This window comes from Papaver somniferum, chromosome 5 (assembly GCF_003573695.1).
Source record: "Papaver somniferum cultivar HN1 chromosome 5, ASM357369v1, whole genome shotgun sequence".
Lineage (NCBI taxonomy): Eukaryota > Viridiplantae > Streptophyta > Magnoliopsida > Ranunculales > Papaveraceae > Papaver > Papaver somniferum.
The window spans coordinates 184,870,569-184,894,793 of NC_039362.1; the positions used below are offsets into that span (position 1 = coordinate 184,870,569).

General features: G+C 39.7%; 1 long non-coding RNA gene and 1 pseudogene across 1 annotated transcript; both read right to left on the bottom strand.

Moving 5' to 3' along the window:
* Window positions 1–13,768: 13,768 nt before the first annotated feature.
* LOC113283917 lies at window positions 13,769–16,536 on the bottom strand. The gene is made up of 5 exons (XR_003327824.1): window positions 15,955–16,536; window positions 15,630–15,788; window positions 15,448–15,518; window positions 15,022–15,100; window positions 13,769–14,249 (listed from the first exon to the last, which is right to left on the bottom strand). It is a non-coding gene; the product is annotated as an uncharacterized LOC113283917 (long non-coding RNA).
* A 1,374-nt stretch (window positions 16,537–17,910) lies between these two features.
* Window positions 17,911–23,488, bottom strand: LOC113280289 (annotated as a pseudogene).
* Between the last annotated feature and the right edge of the window lie 737 nt (window positions 23,489–24,225).

The following is a 24,225-nucleotide window of genomic DNA, read 5'->3' on the forward strand; positions in this document are numbered from 1 at the left end:
AGCTGGGCAAGGCAGAAGGAACGGGACGACGAGGATAGTTCTTCACGAGACCATGTTCATTCCTTAGGCCAAGTTCTATCCTCTCCAGCATCTTGTTCGTCTCCTCAGCCAATTGACAACGAGCCTTGTGTTTAATAACTGTTGTCCGCTGTTGGGCTTGGGATAATAACGAAGATAGCCGATTCACTTCTCCAGAAGCAGCACCAACGGCCTCCTCGCGGGTTGCTGCTAAATTCTTGAAGTGATTGGTCTGTTCTTCCTGCTGCGCTAAGGAAGATTGAGCCTTTTCAAGTTTTTCATTTGTGACGCGAAGGCGTCCCTCGAGCTCTGAAAAAGACAACACCACGGAGTTAGCGTAGAAAAAAGACAAGGTCACACTCGATGAAATGGGATTATACCTTCGACACAAGCCGAAGCCTCTTCATACTCATTAACAACCGCATCTCGCGCTTCATCAAGATGATCATATTCCGCGGATAATTTCTTATAGTCTAGTTGAAGGTTGGTGAGAGTAAATTGACAGGCATCTAATTCTACCTGCTTCATCGAGTCCATATGACGAAGGTGGTCGACCTCTTTATTTATCTCTGAGACCCCTTTGCTGAGTCTGTACATGCACACTTCGAGATTCCTCTCAGACTCAGCATGACGAGCTACGTCGGAACGAGACGCGGAAAGAGCATTGCTGAGAGCGTAGACTTCAGCACGAGCATCATCTTTCTCTGGCAAGACAGAGCATATTATCCTGGACCCCTGAAAGAGGAATGGATCGAGCCGTCTGTAATTCTTCTTCCAACCGCTGAATCCTAGATTCCAACAAGGAAGTGCGCTCACGGGCTTCCCGCAGATTATCACGGGTCCACAGCAGTGTGCCATTAAATAAAGCACGATCATGGTTGTACAGATTTTGCATGTCGACCATCTGAACATGCCGCGCGCGCCATACCTCAGCCCGAGCATCCCATTTCTTAGCTTCACTCTTAATTTTCTCAACCAAATCTCTAATACGAGATTTTTGCCGAACTCTTTCGTTTCGAAGCCATATCAGCTCGGGGACGCCACCCACTGGAGATAGGGTGGGGAGACTCAGACAGAACAACTAAGAGATAAAAGAATGACGACATACGGCGAGGGAAAAGAACCAAACCTGTGAAAGTGGAAACTTGGCTACGAGTTTGCTCTAACTAGCGCGCACTGCAACAAGTTCTGACGAAGATCAGCCTCTGCTTCACCCAGCTTTTCTTTCTCCTTAAGGCTTTTCTTCAGCTCTTCAATTTCCACCTCAGCCGCAGATAATTCCTTTTCTCGATGACGAAGCTTAGCCTCGAGCTTCAGAGATTTCGCTTTGAAGAACTGATACAGCACGTGGTTACAATGCTCGCTCCTCATCATCTACACATCAAGATGACAAACATTATTTCACCGAAGCGTCTGATCGTCACGTAGAAGTGTGTACGAAAATTTACCTCAAGCACACGCTGCTGCGGAAAGCCATATTGATACCCGTCGGCGATAGCCATCATATCGGCAACGGAAGTAGGAGGCTCCGGCACGAGGGTAGCTTCGGGAACAGTCAACCTTTTTCCCCAGGCTTCAGACACCTGCGCCTTGAAGACATCTCCATCATGCGACGGGTATACGCGGTGATTCCTTTTCCCCAACAGGAGCGGGATGAGAGACAAACAGAAGATTCTTTTCCTTAAACCAATCCATGATGGCGTCCTCACCCTCAGACGTCGGCGACTGGGGAAGACTATCGCGGGCGTCAACGACAGATTTTTTTCTCTGACTCGACCCCCTCAGCATGCTCCTCCGCGCCTACATGCACAGCAGGCTCCTCCGCACCAACATCTTCTACAGTAGCATCCCCATTACCATCACCACCAAGAACATCCCAATCATCATTGGGGGAAAGTAAAGAGAAGTCCTCGGGAAAATCGAGGGCTTCGTCAAAGAACTCCCCCGTGGAATACATCCGATCAAAAGAAAATTCTTGAGAAGTGGGAAGGGTATCCGCGACATCACCCGCAGGGACGGAAACATCCCCGATGACAACGTCATCGGCCATCACAACTTTATTCCTTCCTTCATCACCAGCGTGACCAGCGAAGACCTCTTCTCCGACATTGATAGGGGAGGTACCAGTACGTTCCTCCCCATCTGTAATCTCGTCTTCAGCAAACTCTTCGTTCACTGGACTAGTAACCTCTTCTTGGGCCTCAACCTCGCCCATCACCATAGTAGAAGACTGCTTCGGTCTAATCTTTTTCTTCTTCAATACCTGAAACCAACACCACAAAAAGAATTATTTTTCCCGTCTGATGGAAGTTCTAAAAAAGAAGCGCAGCTAGAATCTGCGTACCTGAGCAGCTGAGATATTCTTCGGTGGGAGTATAGCACCGGAACCATCCTCCTCGTCTCCCTCTATGACGTCCAGGGCATAAGGAAAATTCATGCCCGCGAAGTTCAGACGCCAGGGGCAGAAGAAGATTCGCGCGGCTTATTATTCTCGGTAGGCCGCCAACCGCGGGGACCGGGAATCCAACCGTAAGCCCACGGACCCACTATCTCGATAACGGTGGCGTGCCACTCGTAATCATGATCGCGCTTGATCCTCTCTCGCGCGGGGAAGAGTTTCCGACGACTGGACGCCTCCGTGCCAGGAACATACTTCAGCTTGGCATCACTGACCTCATTTAACAGACGAATCTCGCCTCGAGGAGCAGGGAGATTCCGAAGGCTGACACTCCACGGCTTGCGATTCCTACTATTGACGTAATCCCCAAAGGAGTTATTGAAATTCTCAGGAGTATACCATTCCTTCTCCATGGGATTAGGAACGTAACAAGTCATCGACGTTTCCCCCTTACTCCGCAGATAGCATTCCTTCAGGGGGCGGAGATAATTCCCCGATAGTTGGGATACGGAACGGCTATGAGTATTGGTGGAAGAACCCTCACGACTAGCGAGCACGTCGTAGTAGAAGGAATCACCGGATTTGTACAACGGCAGCATCAAACCATCCTCGAATGCCCCAACCGTCGTTAACAAATGAAACTCATCGAATTCGTACTTGGAGATAAGCTCATACGTAATATCATCCTCAGGGGCATAAAAACGAACCCCGAAGGCTTGAAGCTCATGCTTTTCCTTGAATATTTCAAGATCGATATGCTTGAAGGTTACTTTTTTCCTGCTAACAGAGACAATGCGTATCAAGGGAGCAGCCTCATTCTCCTCGGCGGGGCCGGATGAACTAACGAACGCTTCCGAAGCTTTTCTCTTCACGGGGGGATTCTTTGAAGATTCAACCCTAGGAGCTACGCTCTTCGTATTCTTCCCTTTAAAAGTTGGAGAAGACCGTAGATGATGCTCGGGCACTAACGAACGTAGAGGAGGAATGTCAAAAGCAACAGCGCGGGGCGGAGCCTGCGTACTCCTAGTATCATCACGAGGACAAGAAACTGAGCGATCAAAGACTCTTCGAGAACCAGACGGATTTATCGGGGGAATATCTTCCCTAGAGGACGAGGCTTTCGCTCCAGAAGAAACTCGACTCCGACGAACATCATCTTGAGAATCTCGACGCGGAGGAGATCTCGATAACCCAGAATCAGGAGTCTGATAAGTAGGCCGCGGACGGTCAGACATGGCTGCGGAAAGAATAAAATCAAGAACAAGTTATCACCAAAATCAAAAAACACATCCATAGCAATACAACCGCGATAACGTAGCAACCCTAAAAGTAGTATACATGCTCAATATTTCACCCTCGAAGTAATGGCTCCCTTAATTTAAGACGAAGAACAGGGGCAAACTAGTATGCAAGCATCAGAAGAAGTTCTTCATCACAAACAAGGAACAACAGTAGCAGAAAATTCACAAGTCAACACAGCATAAAACGGTGGAAATAAAGAAAAGGAAAACTTACCGGCAAAAACAGCAGTAGAAGAAACAAACAGGAGAAGCGGGCGTGGTTAATGCTAAGGTGGAGAGAATTTAAGATCACAGGTGCAATGAAGACTGACAAAAAATTCAAAATCACAAGTGCAATGAAGACTGACAGAGAATTTAAGGTCACAGGTTCAATGAAGACAGACAGAAAACTTAAAGGAAGAATGAAAACTGAGAGAGTGTTTAGGAAGAATGAAATTAAATTCTCTTTCTATCCTTAAAATACCCGAAAGAAAGAGAAGGAAATTAAGGGAGGAATGGGAAAACGTTCCCGTTACATAAGCAGTTAATGCACGAATAAAAGACGTGCCCAAATATCTAGGAGAAGTTATTAGGAGTGAGAAGAATATGCGACGATAGTTTTTCTTCAAGGCACCCATTAGTCATTCAAGCCCGAAGAAAAGGGGCAAATTGTGTACACATATATCTCACTATCAGACACGTGTATATAAAGAGGTACGTGGAAAGCATGCAGGCCAAAAACATCAAGACATGATGGGTCACGAAACACCAAATAAAGTCCGAGGAGTTACTTTATCTCATCCCCAAAAGAGAAGCCAAGATCAACGGTGGAGAGAAAGTTAGCTGACACGGGCTGACAGGGGCAGAAGACACTTGTCTGACACGAGCAGACCCCTCAACTACCCACATTAAACACTCCGAGCAGTGTACGTGTCGACCAACCTGTGGAACGAGCGAGGATGCCTCTGCGGGATCAAGGGGGAAACGCAGAACTCCGCGCGATGGACGCAAGGACACAAGAAGATAAGGTTCCAACGGTCTTCAGAGATGGGTCCCACGTTCTAACCTTATAAATACCCCCTCCCCACCAAGAGGAAAGGGGATCGGAAAAATCAGGAACGGAAGGAGAGAGAGATTTCGAGTGTAAGTTAATCCTTTAGAAGAGAAAATACATGTAAGCCCAAAAGTCATTCGACTACTCTTGTAACCGTGAAAAACATAGTGAAACAACAAACCCCGTGGACGTAGGCCTTAGTGCTGAACCACGTAAACCTCGGTCTTGTTTATATTTCAGCACTTTATATTTTCCTAACCCCATGGATCTTTACTTGTATGTATTTTTTTCTTTGCTCCGTCGTCATATCCCGTGCGCAAACGCCCCGCATGGAGTTGTTAGATGAGGCTGTGATAAACCCGAAGGTTTTGAGACAAGGAATCAACACTAAGATATCATCATCACAAATCACTCTATATTACGATGATTGGTTGTGAGCATTCGGATGCCTTCGTGATTTGAGTGTTCACACATACTCTGCGCCTCTCTGAACTTTGAATCACCACCTCTCTCCCTCTCTCTCAAGTTTTTCCATTTTATATGTGAAATGAAAGTAGGACTTCAGGTCTTACTGTGGTTTTATATTCACACCTTACCCCAGTGGATAAGGGCAGGGTACAGTCAATAAGGTCAAGGGCTCAAGGTGCATGGGTATGAAATGTGATCTAGACGTTGCTGGGACTTTAAAAACTAGAACCAACAAGAAATGAATTATCTTGAGAAAAAAAATATCCATAACTGTTAGATTGGTAGTTAATGGAGGTAGGGGTGTAAATTGGGCCCGGCCGGGCAGCTTGGCCTAATTATTAAATGGGACGGTACAGGGCGGGCCAGGATATCTGTTACCCAAGAAATTAAAAGAGCCGGACGGGCAAGGTTATTTATCTACAGTTAGTACCCATGGCCTGTCCAAGCCTATTATGTAATTTGAGCTCGGGCGGGTAGGGCTGGGAAGGCCTTGAATATATTACATATATATATATATTATTAAAAATAAAAATAAAGTAATTGTGATAATACACAAATTTTACTTTAAATTAATAATCAAATACGAGATTGAGTTGGGAACAAGATAAACCAAGCTTCCTATAATTTTTCCTACCTTAGATTTTGCTCAATATTTTCTCTAAAAAGTTAGCAAATTTAAATTCCTATGAAGTAAAAGTTAACAAATACATAAGAGAACTATGAGGATTGACTGTATTAAATATCTGTACCAAGTATATTCTAGGATAAAAAAAATGAAAATAGTTATTTAGGCTAGTTAAATGGATAACATTGACGTGCTAATAGGACGGATAACATTGACGGGCTAATAAGGAGGATATTGGGTCGGGCAAGAAAATTTAAATTGTAACCTGTGCCCGTCCTCTTATTTAAGTGGTCTAGGTCGGGCCAGCCCGTAATGGGTCACGGGAACCCATGATCTGTCATGGGACAGAGCGGACGGTACTGGGCCTTGGGCTGCCCGGCAGAATTTACACCCCTAAGAGCGACTGCAATGGTACGACTAAACTCAAAGATCAAAGACCAAAAAAAAAAGACTAAATATGAGTTTAATCTGTATTGTGACGTTATGGGGAGAAGACCAAATTTGGTCGCGCGTAAAACAATTTTACGCATGAAGACGGGCGGAAGTATTAGTTACGTTTCATTTCTGCGCGGAATTATAAATTACGTTTGAAACGGGCGTAAATATAAATCACGTTTGTTATCGAGCGTAAATATAAATTACGTTTGGTAAGGGGCGGAATCTTAAATTCCGCCCGTCAATCAGACGGATTCCAAATGACCGCTCGAAGAAACATAAAACTAAATTCCGCCCGAGTTAAACACGGTCACACAGCACGTGTGAGATCAGACGGGCGGACATCTGGTGTCCGCGTGATGAATTGTACGGACGGACATCTTCTGTCCGCGTGATGAATTTGTCAGGCGTAAAATATTATTACGCCTGAGACGGGCGTAACCAAAATTTCCGCCCAGTAGGTTTTCATTAGGGTTTAGGGTTATGGCGTACTCTTCCTGTCCGTTTGATCAAATCGGGCGTAATCTTAATGAACCGCCCCTTCCACCAATACCGCCTCTCCTTCCCAACCACAACCCATCTCTTCTACACGAGCCTTCTTCTTCTCAGTTCATTTCTTCCACAGTTCATATTCTTACACAGTTCATTATTCTTGCTTCACCGCTCCTCTTCAGTTCATATTCTTCTTCTCCATTCCCATCTACCAACCGTACAAATACCCTAAAAACTCCACAAAAACCCTAAAAACTCCATTATAAGGTATGTATTTTCTACTTTCTTTATTCAATTTGTGTAATAATAATATCATGTATTGTATTTTTTGTTCGAATTTATTTCAATTTGTGTAATAATATCATGTATTGTATTTTTTGTTCGAATTTATTTAGGGTTTTTACGTTGAAAATTGAATCAGACTTTATTACTAATTGGATATTCATATTGGGTTAATCAAATCTTATTAAAATTGGGTTAATCACATCTTAATCCAATAGTATGTTAATGTTAATGTTATTACTTTTGTTACTGTTTCGTAATTTAATTTAATTTTTTGTTTTATTTAATAGTTATAAATATTAATAATTGGATAATTATTTTTTGTTAATTTAGTTACGTGATTTAATTATATATTTTTTTGTTAATTTAATTTCGTAATTTAATTTATTTTTTTGTTAATTATAAATAGTTATAAATATAGTTAATTGGATAATTATTTTTTGTTAATTTAGTTACGTGATTTAATTTAATTTATCTTTTTGTTAATTTAGTTTCGTATTTTAATTGAATTTTTTGTTAATTATAAATAGTTATAAATATAGTTAATTGGATAATTATTTTTTTGGTTAAATTTATGTTTATGGAATTTTATGATGTTGAAATTTTGTTCGGTTAAATTTATGTCTATTATGGTTCGTGGATTGGTCTTTTAATTATGAAATTGTATTTAACATGTTTGTGCGTAGAATGAACAAGTTTATATCGAGGTTTAGTGGTCGCCAAAAGACCAACAAGAGACAAAAATCTACCGAAGCTGATTACAACTTAATCTCTACCGGTCAAATTGAGGAGGTCGACGTCCCCGGGTTAGGGAGGTTTCCTATAGTGGAAGATGATAAGCCGCACGCTACTGAAGACATTACATTTTCAGACGCACCAACATTTAAGTTTAAACATCGTGGATGTCTGGCATCGGTAATTCATTATTATAAATTTATTTCAATACATTGTCCTAGAGTTAAATATTTGATTGAAAAAGCGGGGTGGGAAAAATTGTTGAACATAGAGTGTAGCGTTACCCAACATGCCGTTGTTGATTATATTGTTGAGAGGTTTTGGGATACAACCAACACGTTCCATTTTCCATTTGGTGAGATGGGGTTCACGCCATTAGATTGGGTCATGTTAACTGGACTGAGTATCGGTGATGGTTATGTAGTTCCGTATGATTCGAGCCTATACCAATTTGACTATGTCCGTGAGAAGATTTTTCCGGATATCACACAGGGAACAAGAGGCGCGTCGTGGATATCAAACTCAATTACAATTACATATTTAAGCTCATACTTCAAAGAAGATAAGTTGGTGGCGGCTAATGAAGATTCTCTCCTCGCCCATAGAATAGCAATTGCCTTTTTTATGTATGTTTTGGGTCAATTTTTCTTTCCTAATGCAAAGAACTATATTGATGCTGGATGGTTAGCTGCTTTCGAAGAAATTGATAAAATACAAGACCTTGACTGGGGCGGTAGTGCCTTTTCGAGATTGTATGCAGGTCTCCGACAAGCTTGTAGGAAACAACAGAAGGCACTAAGCGGGCCCTTCCAAATATTAGAGGTATTTTGGTAATCGATTTTATTTTAATTTTCAACGTAAAGTATATTTTCATTTAAGTTTATTTCCTTGGATATATTAATTTGATTCATTAATTTTATGGACTAGTTTTGGGGGTATGAATACCTAGGCATATGTCGACCAGACATCTCAATGACCGGTAATGAACAGAAATGGCCTGTAATTTCCAGATGGAATGGAAGGAGGTGTCAGAATGATATTATTCGTTGTAGGATTTTACTGAATCAGCTGACGATTGACCAAGTGACATGGCACCCATGGGAATCATACACCGACGTCCTCAGTTCTGAGATGGGAAAGTCTGCTAGGAAGCTGTCGGACTCGAGATGGATATTTTCTTGGAATGGCGTTGTGAGTTAGACATGATTTTTTATATTATATCATTAATATTAATCGTCAATAACATAGTTTTTTATTTTTCGTTATTTATCTAATTAATAACGTACTCACTACAATTATATTCCCTTTTTGGTTATACAGCATAATGTTTATTTAGGAGAAAGATGTTGGAGGCAAAACCATCCCTCGTTTGCTGTTCCCATGAAACTACATGTAATTATTGGGCATTTGGGTGATGACCAAGCAAAACTCCTGCTAGCGGACGGTTTTGTTGATGCAACCGAGGTGGTGCAAGTTGTGCAGTATGAAGTATATTTAGAGTATTGGAAAAAGGTTACTAATTTCAGAAAATATGTGACACATCCTGATTGGGAGGTCCAAACATTTGGGTACAGCGGTGACTTCTATTCTACCGAACTTGGAAAACCAGATGAACATGTTCTTATTCCACCGCAACAACAATTATCGCCCGTAAGTGTTCGTTCAACTTTACATTGCTATTCCAAAAAAAAAAAAAATCTCATCTATCTCATTTTTTCATGACAGGGCGATAGTTATGCATTATTCCAAGAATATGCTGATTTTACTAAACAATTTCGAGATTTTACATTACGAGAAACGAAAGATAGGATGGAGTGTCTATTAGCGAAAGATGAACTTATAGGAAACCAGAATAATAAGATCACGGAATTGGAGTATCAACTGTCTCTTTTCCGAACGCCACACACCATCCAACCTTCCATTGGATTCGGCGCCTTTTCCCCCACATTGCCCCACAAGTGTGGAGTTCTATGAGTCAAGGATCATCTTCAACGTCCTCGGTCAGGCCCATTCCGAGAACGGCTTTTATCCCACCGCGATCGGGCCTCCGGATACGGGAAATGTTTAGCCTGTGATGACTATTTATATGGTTTAGCTTTGAATTTATTATGTTATTTATCTTTGTTATGTGTAGTCATACTAGACATTTATTATGTTATTTATCTTTGTTATGTGTAGTCGTGAGTAGTCATTTCAATACTCAATCAAATTTCTATCAAATTTCAGCGAGTGGTTATTTGAATCCTTTATCAAATTTCAGCGAGTAGTCATTTCAATAGGCAATCAAATTTCAGCGAGTAGTCATTTCAATAGGCAATCAAATTTCAGCGAGTAGTCATTTCAATAGGCAATCAAATTTCAGCGAGTAGTATTTCAATACTTTATCAAATTTCACCGACTAGTCATTTCAATACGACAAACACCTCACTGACAAACAGTTTACAAAATTTGTCAAATACTTTATGTTATTTTATTTATTAATCCTGATGGAAAATGGAAGCATGTGATCTCCGTCACTCACTCTATAAATACCAACACACCTCTTTTTACAATCACACACTTATTCTGATTCGGATAGAATATGGAAGCATATGAGAATACCGCTCACTATTGTTCTTCTGTTTCATCTTCTTCTTCTTCTTCTAATAGTAGTTTTTATTCCTCGGATGATGATTCAATAGCAATTATGCAAAATAACATGGCCGTTAGTATGGGAGTCCTTGTTACCAATTCTAAATGGCCTCAAACTCGTATCAAAATACCAAGAGATCGTGAGACTGGTGCTGAACTTCTGTGGAACGACTATTTTTCTCCGTATCCAAACCAACCACCTAATGTTTTTCGCAGAAGATTCAGGATGCGTCGACAATTGTTTAACAGAATAGTGGAAGGTGTTACAGCCGAAGACAGATATTTTGTGCAAAGGCCCGATGCGTGTGGAGTTTTAGGATTAAACCCTCATCAAAAAGTAACTGCAGCGGTGCGAATGTTAGCTTATGGATGTGCGGCAGATGCAATAGACGAGTACTTACGCATAGGCGAAACCACGGTGTTGGAAGCAACTCGGAGGTTCTGCAAGTCGATTGTCAATGTGTATGGGAAAGAATATTTGCGTGAACCTACGGCTGGTGATGTTGAGTTGTTGCTCAACCAAAACAAAGATAGAGGATTTCCAGGGATGATAGGTAGCCTAGATTGCATGCATTGGAAATGGGATAAATGTCCTCTGCCGAATCAGGGGCTTACACCGCGTATAAAGGGAGCGAAAGTATCGTGTTGGAGGCGGTGGTGTCGTATGATCTATGGTTTTGGCATGCATTTTTTGGTATGCCAGGCTCTAACAACGATATTAATGTGATGAACCGTTCATATGTTTTTCGAAGTCTGGTCACGGGAAAAGCACCACCGGTGAACTATGTGGTAAACGGTCATTCTTATGACATGCCGTATTATCTAGGTGATGGAATATATCCAGAAATTGCTACTATTATTATGGCGTTTAAACATCCGCTTGGTAGGAAAAAAGAGATATTTTCAGCGATGCAAGAGGGTGCAAGAAAAGACGTAGAGCGGGGATTTGGTGTACTTCAACAACAGTTTGGAATCATCAAACAACCTGCTAGAATGTGGAATCCAGATGTGCTTGCCTATATCATGAAAACGTGTATTATCTTACATAATATGATAGTCGAGGATGAGCGTCTACCCGGTGAATGGCCACATGTTTATGATCATCGTAGCAACCCGACACCGGTTAATATATTAAGAGGCAACAGTGAGGAGTTTTCCCAAATTAGAGCTGAGCAACGCCGACGTCATATGCGCAGCAAAGATAGGCATATTCGCTTGCGCGATGACTTAATCGAACATATATGGGCAGAATATGGGAATTAAAAGGTTGGAGACGAGGACAAAATATTGGAATTAAATGTTGTTTCCCATATGAAAAAATTATGTGATTTTATTTTAACGAATAATTTTATTGAAATGTATTAACTCTATTTCATATACTCATCACTTGGTAAATTAAAGTAAGATGTTACAAAATAAGTTAAAGTTGATTAAATTAAATGAAGATAAAATTAAATCCCAAATATTACATAATAATACGACTAATGACAAAATTAATACATATTAAAACGTAAATAAACTACTAAAACTATTATCACTTATTATTAGACTTAATACTTAAGGTTCGAACTATCCCGTTTTGACGATTATAATTGGCTCCTTTTGTCCCGTACTATTAAAGCCTTTCGAAGTTCGAAGTACTCCTTTTGTACATGATCCAATTTGGAAAGATCCATCATCATGATGCGAAATTCATCGTCTGCGACCTCCTTGGCTATTTTAGCCGCATGCTCAGCTTGTTTTTGTGCAAACTCGGCCTTTTTTTGTTCCATCTTGAATCTTGATTGTTCCCGGTAATGAGAATTGAAATTTTCTTGCTGTGTAATAATTATTCCCATCAATTCCTCTTGGCTCGTGGATTTCTCTCGCCCGGTTTTCTTCAGTCGTTTAGCTGCTTTTTTCCCATCTGACGAAGGTATGTATTCTCTATGTCTCTTTTATCTGTGTCGTTACCAGACTCGACTTGAGTGCCATCTTCCTCGGTATTCACGCTATTCGTGCGTCGTATCAAAAACAAAAGTCGATCGACGATTATATTTTATATTTTCTATGACAATTGGGTAGCACTCTTCGTGCCTAAATTTTCTTCCATGATTGCATTCCTTAAACCGTTTGTTTACTTCTTCGAGCTGTTAATGTTTTTAAAAACAATTAGGTTCATGGGCATCTCAATATTAGAAAATAATTGTTTCAAAACAGAGAGAATACTCACGGTCATTTCCGGACCCCATCCTGTATGATATTCACCTTCCACTTCCGCCTGTTTTGCCGAAAACAACGCCACTTCTTTACTTATTCCCTGAAATCGTTTTTGCCAGGAACTCCAAGACCGCTCTGGTTTATCCGGTAAATGAGCTTCAATATCATCCTTGATACGAGTCCACAACGCAATCTCTGATTGATCGGCTCCAACGCCGGGATCTTGAGATATTGATAAATGAATTTTACACATCGTGACATCTTCGATTGTCGTAAAATTTGGACCTCTTGCTATTCGTGGTGTTGACATTAAAAACGATTCGATGAAAATTTTCAAAATGATTTGAAATATGGAAAACTATTTTTTCTTCCTGATACTATTTTTTTGTTGCCGAATACAAACGAATGATATGAAAATGTCAAAGGAATTCATCTGGTATATATAGGTATAAAATAAACCCGTTATTAACATTCAATTTCAAACGTTCGAAAGATATAAATATCTTACCAACGGTCAAAAATCTGCTACGCAATCTCCAACGCCAACGTTCGAAAAATTTATCATTCTAACGTTCGAAAATTTTCATTTCATGTTTCATAATTTTGATGAGGCGTAAAAAAAATGTCCGTTTGAGAGGGGCGGAATTTTGGTGTCCGCCCCAGAGAGGCGGAATTTTGGTGTCCGCCCCAGACAGACGGAATTTTGGTATCCGCCTGTCAACGTGCGGAATTCTTCTGTCCGTCTCATCATGCGTAAATTTATGTTACGCCCGCAACAAACGTAAATTTAAATTCCGCCCCACCAACATACGTAAATTTGGTTTACGCCCTTTAACAAACGTACTTTAAATTTACGCCCAGCATCAAACGTACTTTAAATTTACGCCCGACTATATCAGAATTTGGGATTTGGTCGCGACCATATTTGGTCTGGAATTTGATCTTTGGTCCAAATTTGATCTTTACTCCGTCCCACTGTGTTAGGATCTCATCCCATAAATTTGGTTATACTCGCCCACTGTGGATGCTCTAAATGGAGGTCTCAATGTCAGTCCTCCAATGAATAAGTTAGCTAGAAAAAAAATGCACATTCTCAAATTACACAAAGGTTTCAACTTTCTTTTTTAAATAAATAAACTTGACCACCATCAAATACTAAATAAATAAATAAAATGAGCTTTTGAGAACCAAAAACCAGCTCAAATTTAACAAAATTTCCATCCTTTTTTTTTTTTTTTTTTCTTTCTTACTGTGTTGCATATAAGCTTGAAACCCTGAACTCCTAATACAAAGTATTATCCATTGCCATTTTTAGCTCATTCGCATCTGTAAATTCGTAATATGGATATAGCAGACATGAAAAATGACCGACAATTCCCACAACTAGAAGACTGCACACTGGCGTGAAAAAACATTTTCCACAACTTTTGTTCTTCATTGTTTCAAACATAAATCAGAATTTTACAGTCACTCAGCAGGAAGAGTTGTGTTGCCACTGCAATGCTGCAAGAGCTTTTCCTTCAGCATCAAAGAATCACAGCAAATCCCTGCAAGATGCTGCTTGGCTCTTAGCTAAGTGTTCTTGTACTTGTAGTACTTTGAATTATAGCGAAGCCCGGGGTATGAAGGTTTCTGACAGAAAACAAACACCCAAGATATCACAGGAGGATCACTTTAATTGGCTATTGAAGTTCAAGTTGAATCTAGTTCCGGTAACAGCAAGATAATCAAAAAAGTGCATTACACAGAAAAAAATACAAATATGGAAAGAATAACCACAGAAAACAATACAAATATGGAAAGAATAACCGAAGAACTAAGATTACAATGTATAAACAGAGGAAGAGATAATTACTAATCTGTTTAATTAGCAAACAGATTAAATGAAAAAAGAGGGGGAGAGAGAAAAAAAAGGTTAAAGACGGTGGATGTTCAATGAAATTCAAGTTGCAACAGGTTTCTAGATCTTAAATATGGAATATGCTGCAAATATCTTTCTTCTCTTTGGCAGGAAAGGAGAACATGACACCCGTAGCTCTTCTTAATGTGGAGTCAGCAGTATTTCACTTTAGATAATGAGGTCATTTATTTGTGGTCTCAGAGAGATAATTTTGGAGAAGAAGCCAACTAATCTGACATTTCCCTCACCAGTATGACAATATCCTTTAATGCGTACAGGCAGTAAGGCACCTTAATTGTCCATCTACTACCTCGCATTTCAACTGTTCCCTTAAAATAACACTACTACCGTATATAAGATGCCTCAAGTTAAACATACATTTTTGTTTTCTGAAAAGTTCACAGATATCAAGCTAATTGTGAAACATCAATGCAGTTGGTGCTTCTAAGGACCAATATGTATATTTGGAGCTAGTGGTGTTACCAAAAATTCTTGTTTGCTTACCAGCTAGGCATACAAGATGTCTCATATCTCTTACTTTCGCTTTTAGACAGCTCAAAGCATCCTAATTTATTTCATGAGTCTGCATATAGGAAGAAGAACTAAAAAATCAGAGAGTACACTACTTGTAGTACATATATAACACTCAACTTGGCAGGTTAAAACTAAGCATTTAAGTTGAGTAGTCGGTACTATATATACAAGTTAATGTGAAAGAATGAAAGTTACGCAGCAAACTTTTTACAGCCGTAAAACATGGTGTAGCACTATCCAATGTCTACTAGCAGACAGGGTTCCCATTCTTGACAAGTTTTGTAATGTTTTACACAGACAAATATGATAAATATTGCAACCATGAATAGTAGAATCCAATACTAGGAATAGCAGGAATGAGAAGTGATTAAAAGACCAACATATGCATGTACTAACCGTTTCAGCTCCGCAGCGATGGACGTTTTTCCTAGCCATTTGAGAGCTTGGCTTTTTGGTGGTTTCTACTCCTGATAATGCGATCCGAGAGTACATTACAAATACACAATTCAGAATTAACTAGACATGAATGTAAAGAAGAAATTACAGGGTGAACATGACAGAGCTTTGAATTTTTTTACCTGATGCTCTTCCATATCCAAAATTTCACAAGTTACTGCCACTCCCTGTCAGTTAACGTGTTGGGTTTATCTGCAAGACACTTGTATCGTGGGGTGTACGATGACGTTTTCTCCATTTAGCTTCCGTGTTCCCAAGTATTCCATCTAGTGCGAAATATCCTGAATTAGATAAAACAATGAACTTGTCATTCAGCACACAAAGAGACTATATGCCACACGGAACAAGCAAACATAATTTAAAGAGATGGTTAATTCTGTGGTTAATTACATCACATGCCGACAATGAAAGAAGGATAAAATTGCAGGTTCTGTCAAGTATGTTCACCTGAGTTTTACCCACAGCCATTCCTTATCCTCTCGAGCTTGTTTATCTCAATGGTCTGTCCAGTTGAACTGCCGAGACTGTTTTAGCAACACCCAGATAATTTGCTTCTGCTTCTAATTTATGTTTGGCGAATGACCTCTACTGCTTCAACCGCATAAGTGGTGACTTACAAAATCAATAAGGTCAGAGCAAGTTCCAGCACCACTTGATTTGCCAACATTGAACGACAATATCCGTCACAAATAAAGGCAACTTATTTGTCTGCTATATTGCCCGAAAGAGATTTAAGGTGTTTTTTACCGATTCCGCCCATACCAAGTGATGAATAAACCCTATTCTTCTCTTTTTCGTTCTTCTTCTTCTTCCTCTTCTTTACTGCTATTGCCTTAGTTAGTAACAACAACATGCTTACTGTCTTAGATCTATTCAATTTCAACCATTCTCTGAAAAAACTGAATCTAAACACTAAGATTGAAAACTGTAGGTATAAAATGAAATGGTTCTGATTCTTAGATTTAGAATCTTAGAAAACCTCTTCGTTTTCAAGCTCTCTCTTTCTCTCTCTAGAGTTTCAGCTGAGGACCGGTGGTTTGAACGAAGTGGGAAGATATTTGATATCTTAATGGGTTTTGGATATTAAAGGGAAGAAGCTGCCACGTGGAAAGAAAGAAGACAACAAAACTTTTACTGCTGCTGCTTTTTTTTTTAATCTTGATTGAGTAGTTTATAACCTAGTTAGCAATTCGGGATTCGGCAAACGTACGGAACGGCAAACGTACGAGTATTATACGGTTTTGTAAAATCCAGATTCGGTCCAAAATTCGGTCAACGGGACGTGATTCGTCATTAATTCGGAACAGCATACGTATGTGTATAATTCGATTTATAAATGTGAGTTCGGTTCTGAAAATTCGGTATCTATATATAACAAATAATTTGTATTTATAAGGTCATAGACCAATTTTTATGCATATGTGTGAGTTATTTAAGGAAAAAATAAACTCAATATGATGATATTAATAATATATACAACATTACTTATCCAAAAGGACGCCGTATGGTGGTTTAGATGCTTGGTTAGTGAGTTTGAGATCTCTCTCACATTCACCTTCAAATCTCTTCAGTCGTTTTTGTTTCATAAAAATTACAACACGTCTAATATCCGGTCGTGTATGTTCGGGAGGCAGTAAATCCCAAAAAGTGGAGTCTTTGAAAAGTAAAAGCTAAAGAATTTATGGCGAATTAAGCGGACGTATCATTCGGGATACGTAAAATTCGTGAACGATTCGCGAATAATCCGGGAATGCCACATAATACGCGACTTGGGTTCGGAGTTGCAAACGTATGCGAATAAGACGGTAAAATTCGTGATACGGAAAAATTCGCGAATGATTCGCGAACTTACTAACTAGGGTTTATAATGAAGGGTGAGGGTCCTTTTTTTACCATTTTGATTTACTTATATCCACGGTAATACTTGGCCGCCCAATTTCACTTGGTGCTGGGAATGATTAACTGACTTGTCTTTTGAGACATGACATCCTGGCGCCACGATGCCGTCCGGTCACATCGTCTAAGTATGTAACCCTTTTTTTTTATTTACAGGTAATGGAAAATTAGTTTTAACTAAAAATATCCTATTTTTTCTCCAAAAAAAACATGAAAATTATTTTTCTCCTAAAAACTAGTCCTCTCCAAATTCCCTAAAAAGCAAACAACTAAAGATTTCCAAGAGGTGGCAGAAAAAGAAGGGGACCACATATTTCTAAGATGTGGCCCGACCACATCGTAGCCCCACCTCATTTTGGATCTCATATCATATGGTATTTGAGGGCAATGTTTTACAAGTGGATTTTCCCTCCATATAATGATCAACAACATTTACAACGGCCTTGTAAATATTAACCTTCCAAAACACCAAGAATGAGTACTTGAAAAAGATCAAAATCATGTAAATTATATAAGAGATCCTCCCTTGGTAACTTCAGTGAGCACCAAGGCAACCAAACCGAGCATTGCGGCTCTGCCGTTCCACATCTCAGCAGTGGAGGACATTATACCATCTGATTTCGACTCGACATTCACGCCTTGAGCCAACGGGACGATTGAGGCCACAGATAGTAGAACACATGTATATAGAAACCATGGGAGTCTGTTGTTATGCATAAGATGTTATGCAGTATGCATAAGATGTTATGCAGTCAATATTGGATCTGCATAAGATGTTATGCAGTTAAACAATGTGTGATGCAGGGTATGTGTTGTTAACTAAACAGATTAAAGAAGAAACACAGTTTAACGTGGTTCGGCTATAGCCTACGTCCACGGGAGAAGAATGATTAGGGTTTCTTGTTATCAATGGAGGTTTTACAAGACGTGTATATATATATCCTATACATGCCACATATTCGTATAGATAACAACATATCTAGAGAATATTTTCTTGCAGTGTAAGCCAATCATAAATAGAGAAACCAAATATTCTCCTTTGTTCCAACACTCCCCCTCAAGTTGGTGCGAAGATATCAATGGAGCCCAACTTGGATAGAATTCCATTGAATTGCTTGACAGGTAAACCCTTAGTAAAAACATCTGCCAGTTGTTGATGACTACGAACGAAGGGAGTGCATATTACTTTGGCCAATACCTTCTCTCTAACAAAATGACAATCCACTTCTATGTGCTTTGTACGCTCATGAAAGGTGGGATTTGATGCGATTTGTATCGCTGCTTGATTGTCACAAAACATCTTAGCTGGCTGAGGTGACAGAAAACCCAAATCTTTAAGTAATGCTCGCAGCCAAACAATCTCACAAGTTGTTGAAGCCATGGCTCTGTATTCTGCTTCAGCACTTGATCGAGAAACAACATTTTGTTTCTTGCTTCTCCATGTAACCAGATTACCACCAAAGAATATGCAGTACCCTGTTGTTGATTTACGATCAACTGGACATCCAGCATAATAATCAATCTGAATATGCTGTTATACAGTAGCTAGAAATTGAATAGGCTTCATTCTTTGTCATCAAAACTCCTCTTCCTGGTGATCCTTTTAAATACTGTAGAATCCTAGTTACTGCATTTAGATGTTTAACACGAGGTGTATGCATATAACGACTGACTAAGCTTACTGCATGTGCTATGTCAGGTCTGGTAACAGTGAGATAAATTAACTTGCCTACTAACCTTTGATATGACCCAATATCACTTAACACATCACCATCATTATCAAGTTTGTTGCCATTTCTGTAGGAGTATCACAAGGCTTTACTCCCATTTTTCCTGTAGCCTTCAGCAGGTCCAACACATATTTTCTTTGATTCAGAAAAATACCCTTCTTTGAGTAAGCAACTTCTAATCCCAGGAAATACTTCAGTATTCCTAAATCCTTGATGTCAAATCTGGAATGAAGCATTGCTTTAAGATTTCTAATTTCTTGTTGATTGTCTCCTGTAATCACAAGGTCATCAACATACACTAGAACTATAGTTGTACCAAGATTACTTCTTTTAATAAACAAGGAAGAATCGGCAGAGCTCCTTTTGAACTTATTCTGGATGAGTACTGAACTTAGCTTTGCATACCATGCACGTGGTGATTGCTTTAAACCATATATTGCCTTCTTAAGCTTGCAAACCATATTGCTCTCTCCTTCTCGAGGGTCCAGGTGGTATACTCATATACACCTCTTCTTCTAGATCACCTTGTAAGAATGCATTCTTCACATCCATTTGAAACAATTTCCAATCTTTATTAACTGCAAGAGACATAAGAACACGAAATATTCATCTTTGCAACTGGTGCAAAGGTTTCTGTGTAGTCTTCTCCATATCTCTGAGTAAAACCTCTTGCCACTAATCTTGCCTTATAACGCTCAACAGTTCCATCACTTCTGTATTTAATTTTGTACACCCATCTACATCCAACAGTCTTCTTCCCGGGAGGCAACTTGACAATACTGTATGTATTATTTACATCTAAGGCACGTAACTCATTCTCCATTGGTGCCCTCCATTTTGGATTAGACTTTGCTTCATTGTAGTTTTTAGGTTCTTGATGACTGGATATAGCACTTAGAAATGCAGAGTGTGAAGAACCTACATGATCATAAGTTAAATGTGCTTGTATAGGATACGCAGCGGAATGATATGTAAAGAAATCTTTGTATTTCTCTGGAGCCTTCTTCTCACGACTTGAGGTTCTGACAATTGGTACCACTGGTTGATGATCTTGTGGAACCATAACCTCAGTTTCTGGAACTTGATGCGGCACATCTTGTAGTCCTGTATTATCATCAGTAACACTAACATTATTGTCTGAAGCTTCTTCATGAACTGCTTCATTATGCACATCCAACACTGCATTAGGTACGTCCACCAACTCTACCCCATCACCATTATCTCTGTGGGAATCTGTTGCAGTAGGTATCTCATTAATAACTGGAAGTGGTGCCAAATCTGTATAACACTCCCCCTGAGACCGACTGCCAGAATCACACTGAAAATAAGCCACTGTTTCATCAAACACAACATCACGAGAAATCTGTAGCTTTCTAGTGGGTGGATGATAAAAATATCCTTTCTTTGTAGATGAGTAACCAAAGAACACACACTTAGTTGCCCGTGAATCCAGTTTATCACGATGCTTAGCCTGTAAATGTACATAACAAACACAACCGAAAACTCTGATGAGAAATGCCAGGCTGATGATGTTTTAAAACCTCTAATGGAGATTTGAACTCAAGCACACGACTAGGAGACATTGATCAAGTAAGTGGCCGTCAGAGAACCATGAGACCAAATTTCTTTGGAACATGCATCTGAATCATAAGAGCACGGGTTGTTTCCAGAATATGACGAAGTTTCCTTTCAGCAACACCATTTTGCTGTGAAGTACCAACACAGCTAGTTTGATGGATAATACCATGACTACGCAAATAACCTGGAAGAGGGCCTTTGACAAACTCAGTGCCATTATCTGATCTAAAAATTTTAACCTGTGCATCAAATTGGTTGCGTATCATACAATGAAAATCCGCAAATACAGATGAAACTTCAGTTTTGGATTTGAGTAAATAGATCCATGTAGCACGTGACCAATCATCTATAAAGATAACAAAATATTTATACCCATCATAAGCATCAATTGGAGCAGGACCCCATAAATCAGAATGAATTAATTCAAAAGGCATTGTAGCTCGAGTCACAGAGTTAGGAAATGGAAAACGAGATTGTTTAGAAAACTGACAAACATCACAGACTTGAGACTGAACAGAAAATGTGGGAAAAATCCTAGACAAAACACGACTGGAAGGATGTCCAAGTCTTTGATGATAAAGAACTGCGGAGTTGATCTTTGAGTGAGACATGCCATGTCACTAGAGCGTAACAGGTACAATCCATGAGAAAAGATGCCTCTACCAATCGTCTTCTTCGTCTTTCGATCCTGAAAGATGACCGAGGTAGGGGTAAATGTAACATCACAATTCAGAGAATTAGTGATTTGACCAACAGATAACAACTGAGTAGGAAACGAGGGAACAACAAGTGCATTAGATGGCGGACAATCTGGAAAAAAATGCACTTTCCCACTGCCCATCACAGGAGCAGTAGAGCCATTAGCAACAGACACATTTTTATGAGAGCTGCGAATAAATGCATGAACACGAAGGATCATTTGCCATATGATCTGTAGCTCCTGAATCAATAATCCAAATGGCGGTTGGAAACAGGCGTAGTAAGAAAGGCTAGCAGGTTACCTGAAGTATGGTTGGCCTTGCGCTCATTCTTATTACCCAACTGGTGAAAGAAATCCTTCAACTGGTCTATGTAAAGGATGAATTATCAGCTACAGCAGCTCGAGAAAGCTTATTTTTGTCAAAATTAGCATTAAGATGAGGATAAATATCCCAACAACGATCCTTGGTGTGACCAGTTTTATTACAATGATCACAATGAAAAACTTCTCTCTTACCCTTAGCACGAAAATTCTTGTCCATGGCTCTGCGTTTATCATCTCTGGAGCTCAGAAGAGCACTGGATTCAGCAGCATCCAGGTCTACAATGCTTTTAGAAACAGGATTCATAACTTTCTTACGTGTCTCTTTACGTTGCACAGTCGCACAGACACTAGACAAACTTGGAAATTCAACACTCATGAGAATAGTGCTTCTAAGAGATTCATACTCTGATGTGAGGCTACTGAGCACATCGAAAATTTTGTCCTCCTCAACCCTCTTCAAGAGAATTTTGGCATCAGTTGTATGAGGACGATATGTATCCAGTTCATCCCACTTCTTTTTTAAATAACCAAAATGCTCAGTAAAACTTTTCGTACCTTGTGCAGCCTCAGCAATCTCACGTTTCAGCTCAAACACCCGAGCAACATTATTCCGTAAGCCATACAGACTAGCAACAGACTTCCACAAATCCTTTGCAGACTCTGAAAACGAGAAAATTTCAGAAATATGTGGTTTCATCGACTGGAGCAGCCACGTGCGAACCAGTTGATCATCAGCAATCCAATCTTCATACTTTGGATCTTTAGCATCTGGACAAGTACTATTCTCACCAATATACCCAGATTTTCTTTTACCCCCAAGAGCAAGAGCAGCAGCCCTAGACTAGCTGACATAATTGACATCGTTCAGCAAGACAGAGGTTAAACGCAAACTAGTATTATGATCTGATTGTGCCATAGTAAACACACAGAGAAACGAAACTTGATTACAGAGAAACGGCCAGGATCGTTAACGATCCCCTGATACCATGTTGTTATGCATAAGATGTTATGAAGTATGCATAAGATGTTATGCAGTCAATATTGGATCTGCATAAGATGTTATGCAGTTAAACAATGTGTGATGCAGGGTATGTGTTGTTAACTAAACAGATTAAAGAAGAAACACAGTTTAACGTGGTTCGGCTATAGCCTACGTCCACGGGAGAAGAATGATTAGGGTTTCTTGTTATCAATGGAGGTTTTACAAGACGTGTATATATATATCCTATACATGCCACATATTCGTATAGATAGCAACATATCTAGAGAATATTTTCTTGCAGTGTAAGCCAATCATAAATAGAGAAACCAAATATTCTCCTTTGTTCCAACAGAGTCCTCCATCCCCCAACTGTGCTGCGACATCAGTACCTTTGGCAAGTTCTACTCCTATAGCAGTGACAAACCCAATCATGGCAAGTCTACCGTTAATTCTCTCAGGTGCCGGCCCACTGAATGCTAATAAATCTGTAAACTTAGTACTCATCTGCACCATTACAAAAGATGTAATTGGTTAGCTAGATTAATAATTAATAATCACCAAATTAAGGATAAACCAATAAAATCGATGTAATTAACAAACCTAAGGTGCAGCACGTGGTGGTGGAGAAGTAGGAGTTGAAATTGGAGCTTGCTTATTATCCTCGGCCATGCAGCAAACTCTGAAACTAGCGTTTCTTCGTGTTTGGATTTGAACACAGTTGACATTGTTTGACAAGATAGAGTGGTAAACAGATGATGCTGAAACAGCCATTATATTTTGAAAATGTGATAATACCCAACTTCTGAATTTTTCTTCAAGCAAGAGCAAATGAAAGAATGCGAGGCTCCTGATGTGATGTGATAGATAAAATGATGAGCAAGTTGGATTTGGTGGTGAAGTAATATGGCTCGAGGTGGTATTATATATAGAGCGAGAACAATGAAGTCCATATTTGAAAGGTAGAGAAAGTGAACTGGTTGGTACAAGTCCACATGAACAAATTTTGTACACACCGTTAATTCACTTGACACGTGTAAGTCTTTGGATGAATGACGTCGATAAAATTTCAACCGATATTAGTCTTTTTAGATTCTAGCTATGGTTCATTTCTTTGATTCATGGGGAGAAGTAGTGGCATCACTGGCATGGTGGAAGAGTCACGGGACTCGGGAGCAGTCATGGACAACAAGATATAATATTCATGATGGATTCAAACAAGCAGGAGCACATTGTGTAGTCCACACAACAACCCTCACATTCAAACTTTTGAAAGCCTCGGCCTACCAACTTGATAGCTGCCAAACCCTGATTGAGGCTGTCGCAGGCGCCTTATTGGATGATGAGTCCTCACCCCAGAATTGCTTGACCGATCCGACCCGTTTATCTTGCAGAAAATGGATCATTTGGCCAAATATTTTTAAAATATGATTTTAGTGGACGAATAAAAATTAGTATGGGTGAAATAGACACAAAAAAAAATAGCAAGAATGAAACTGGATTCATCCCGA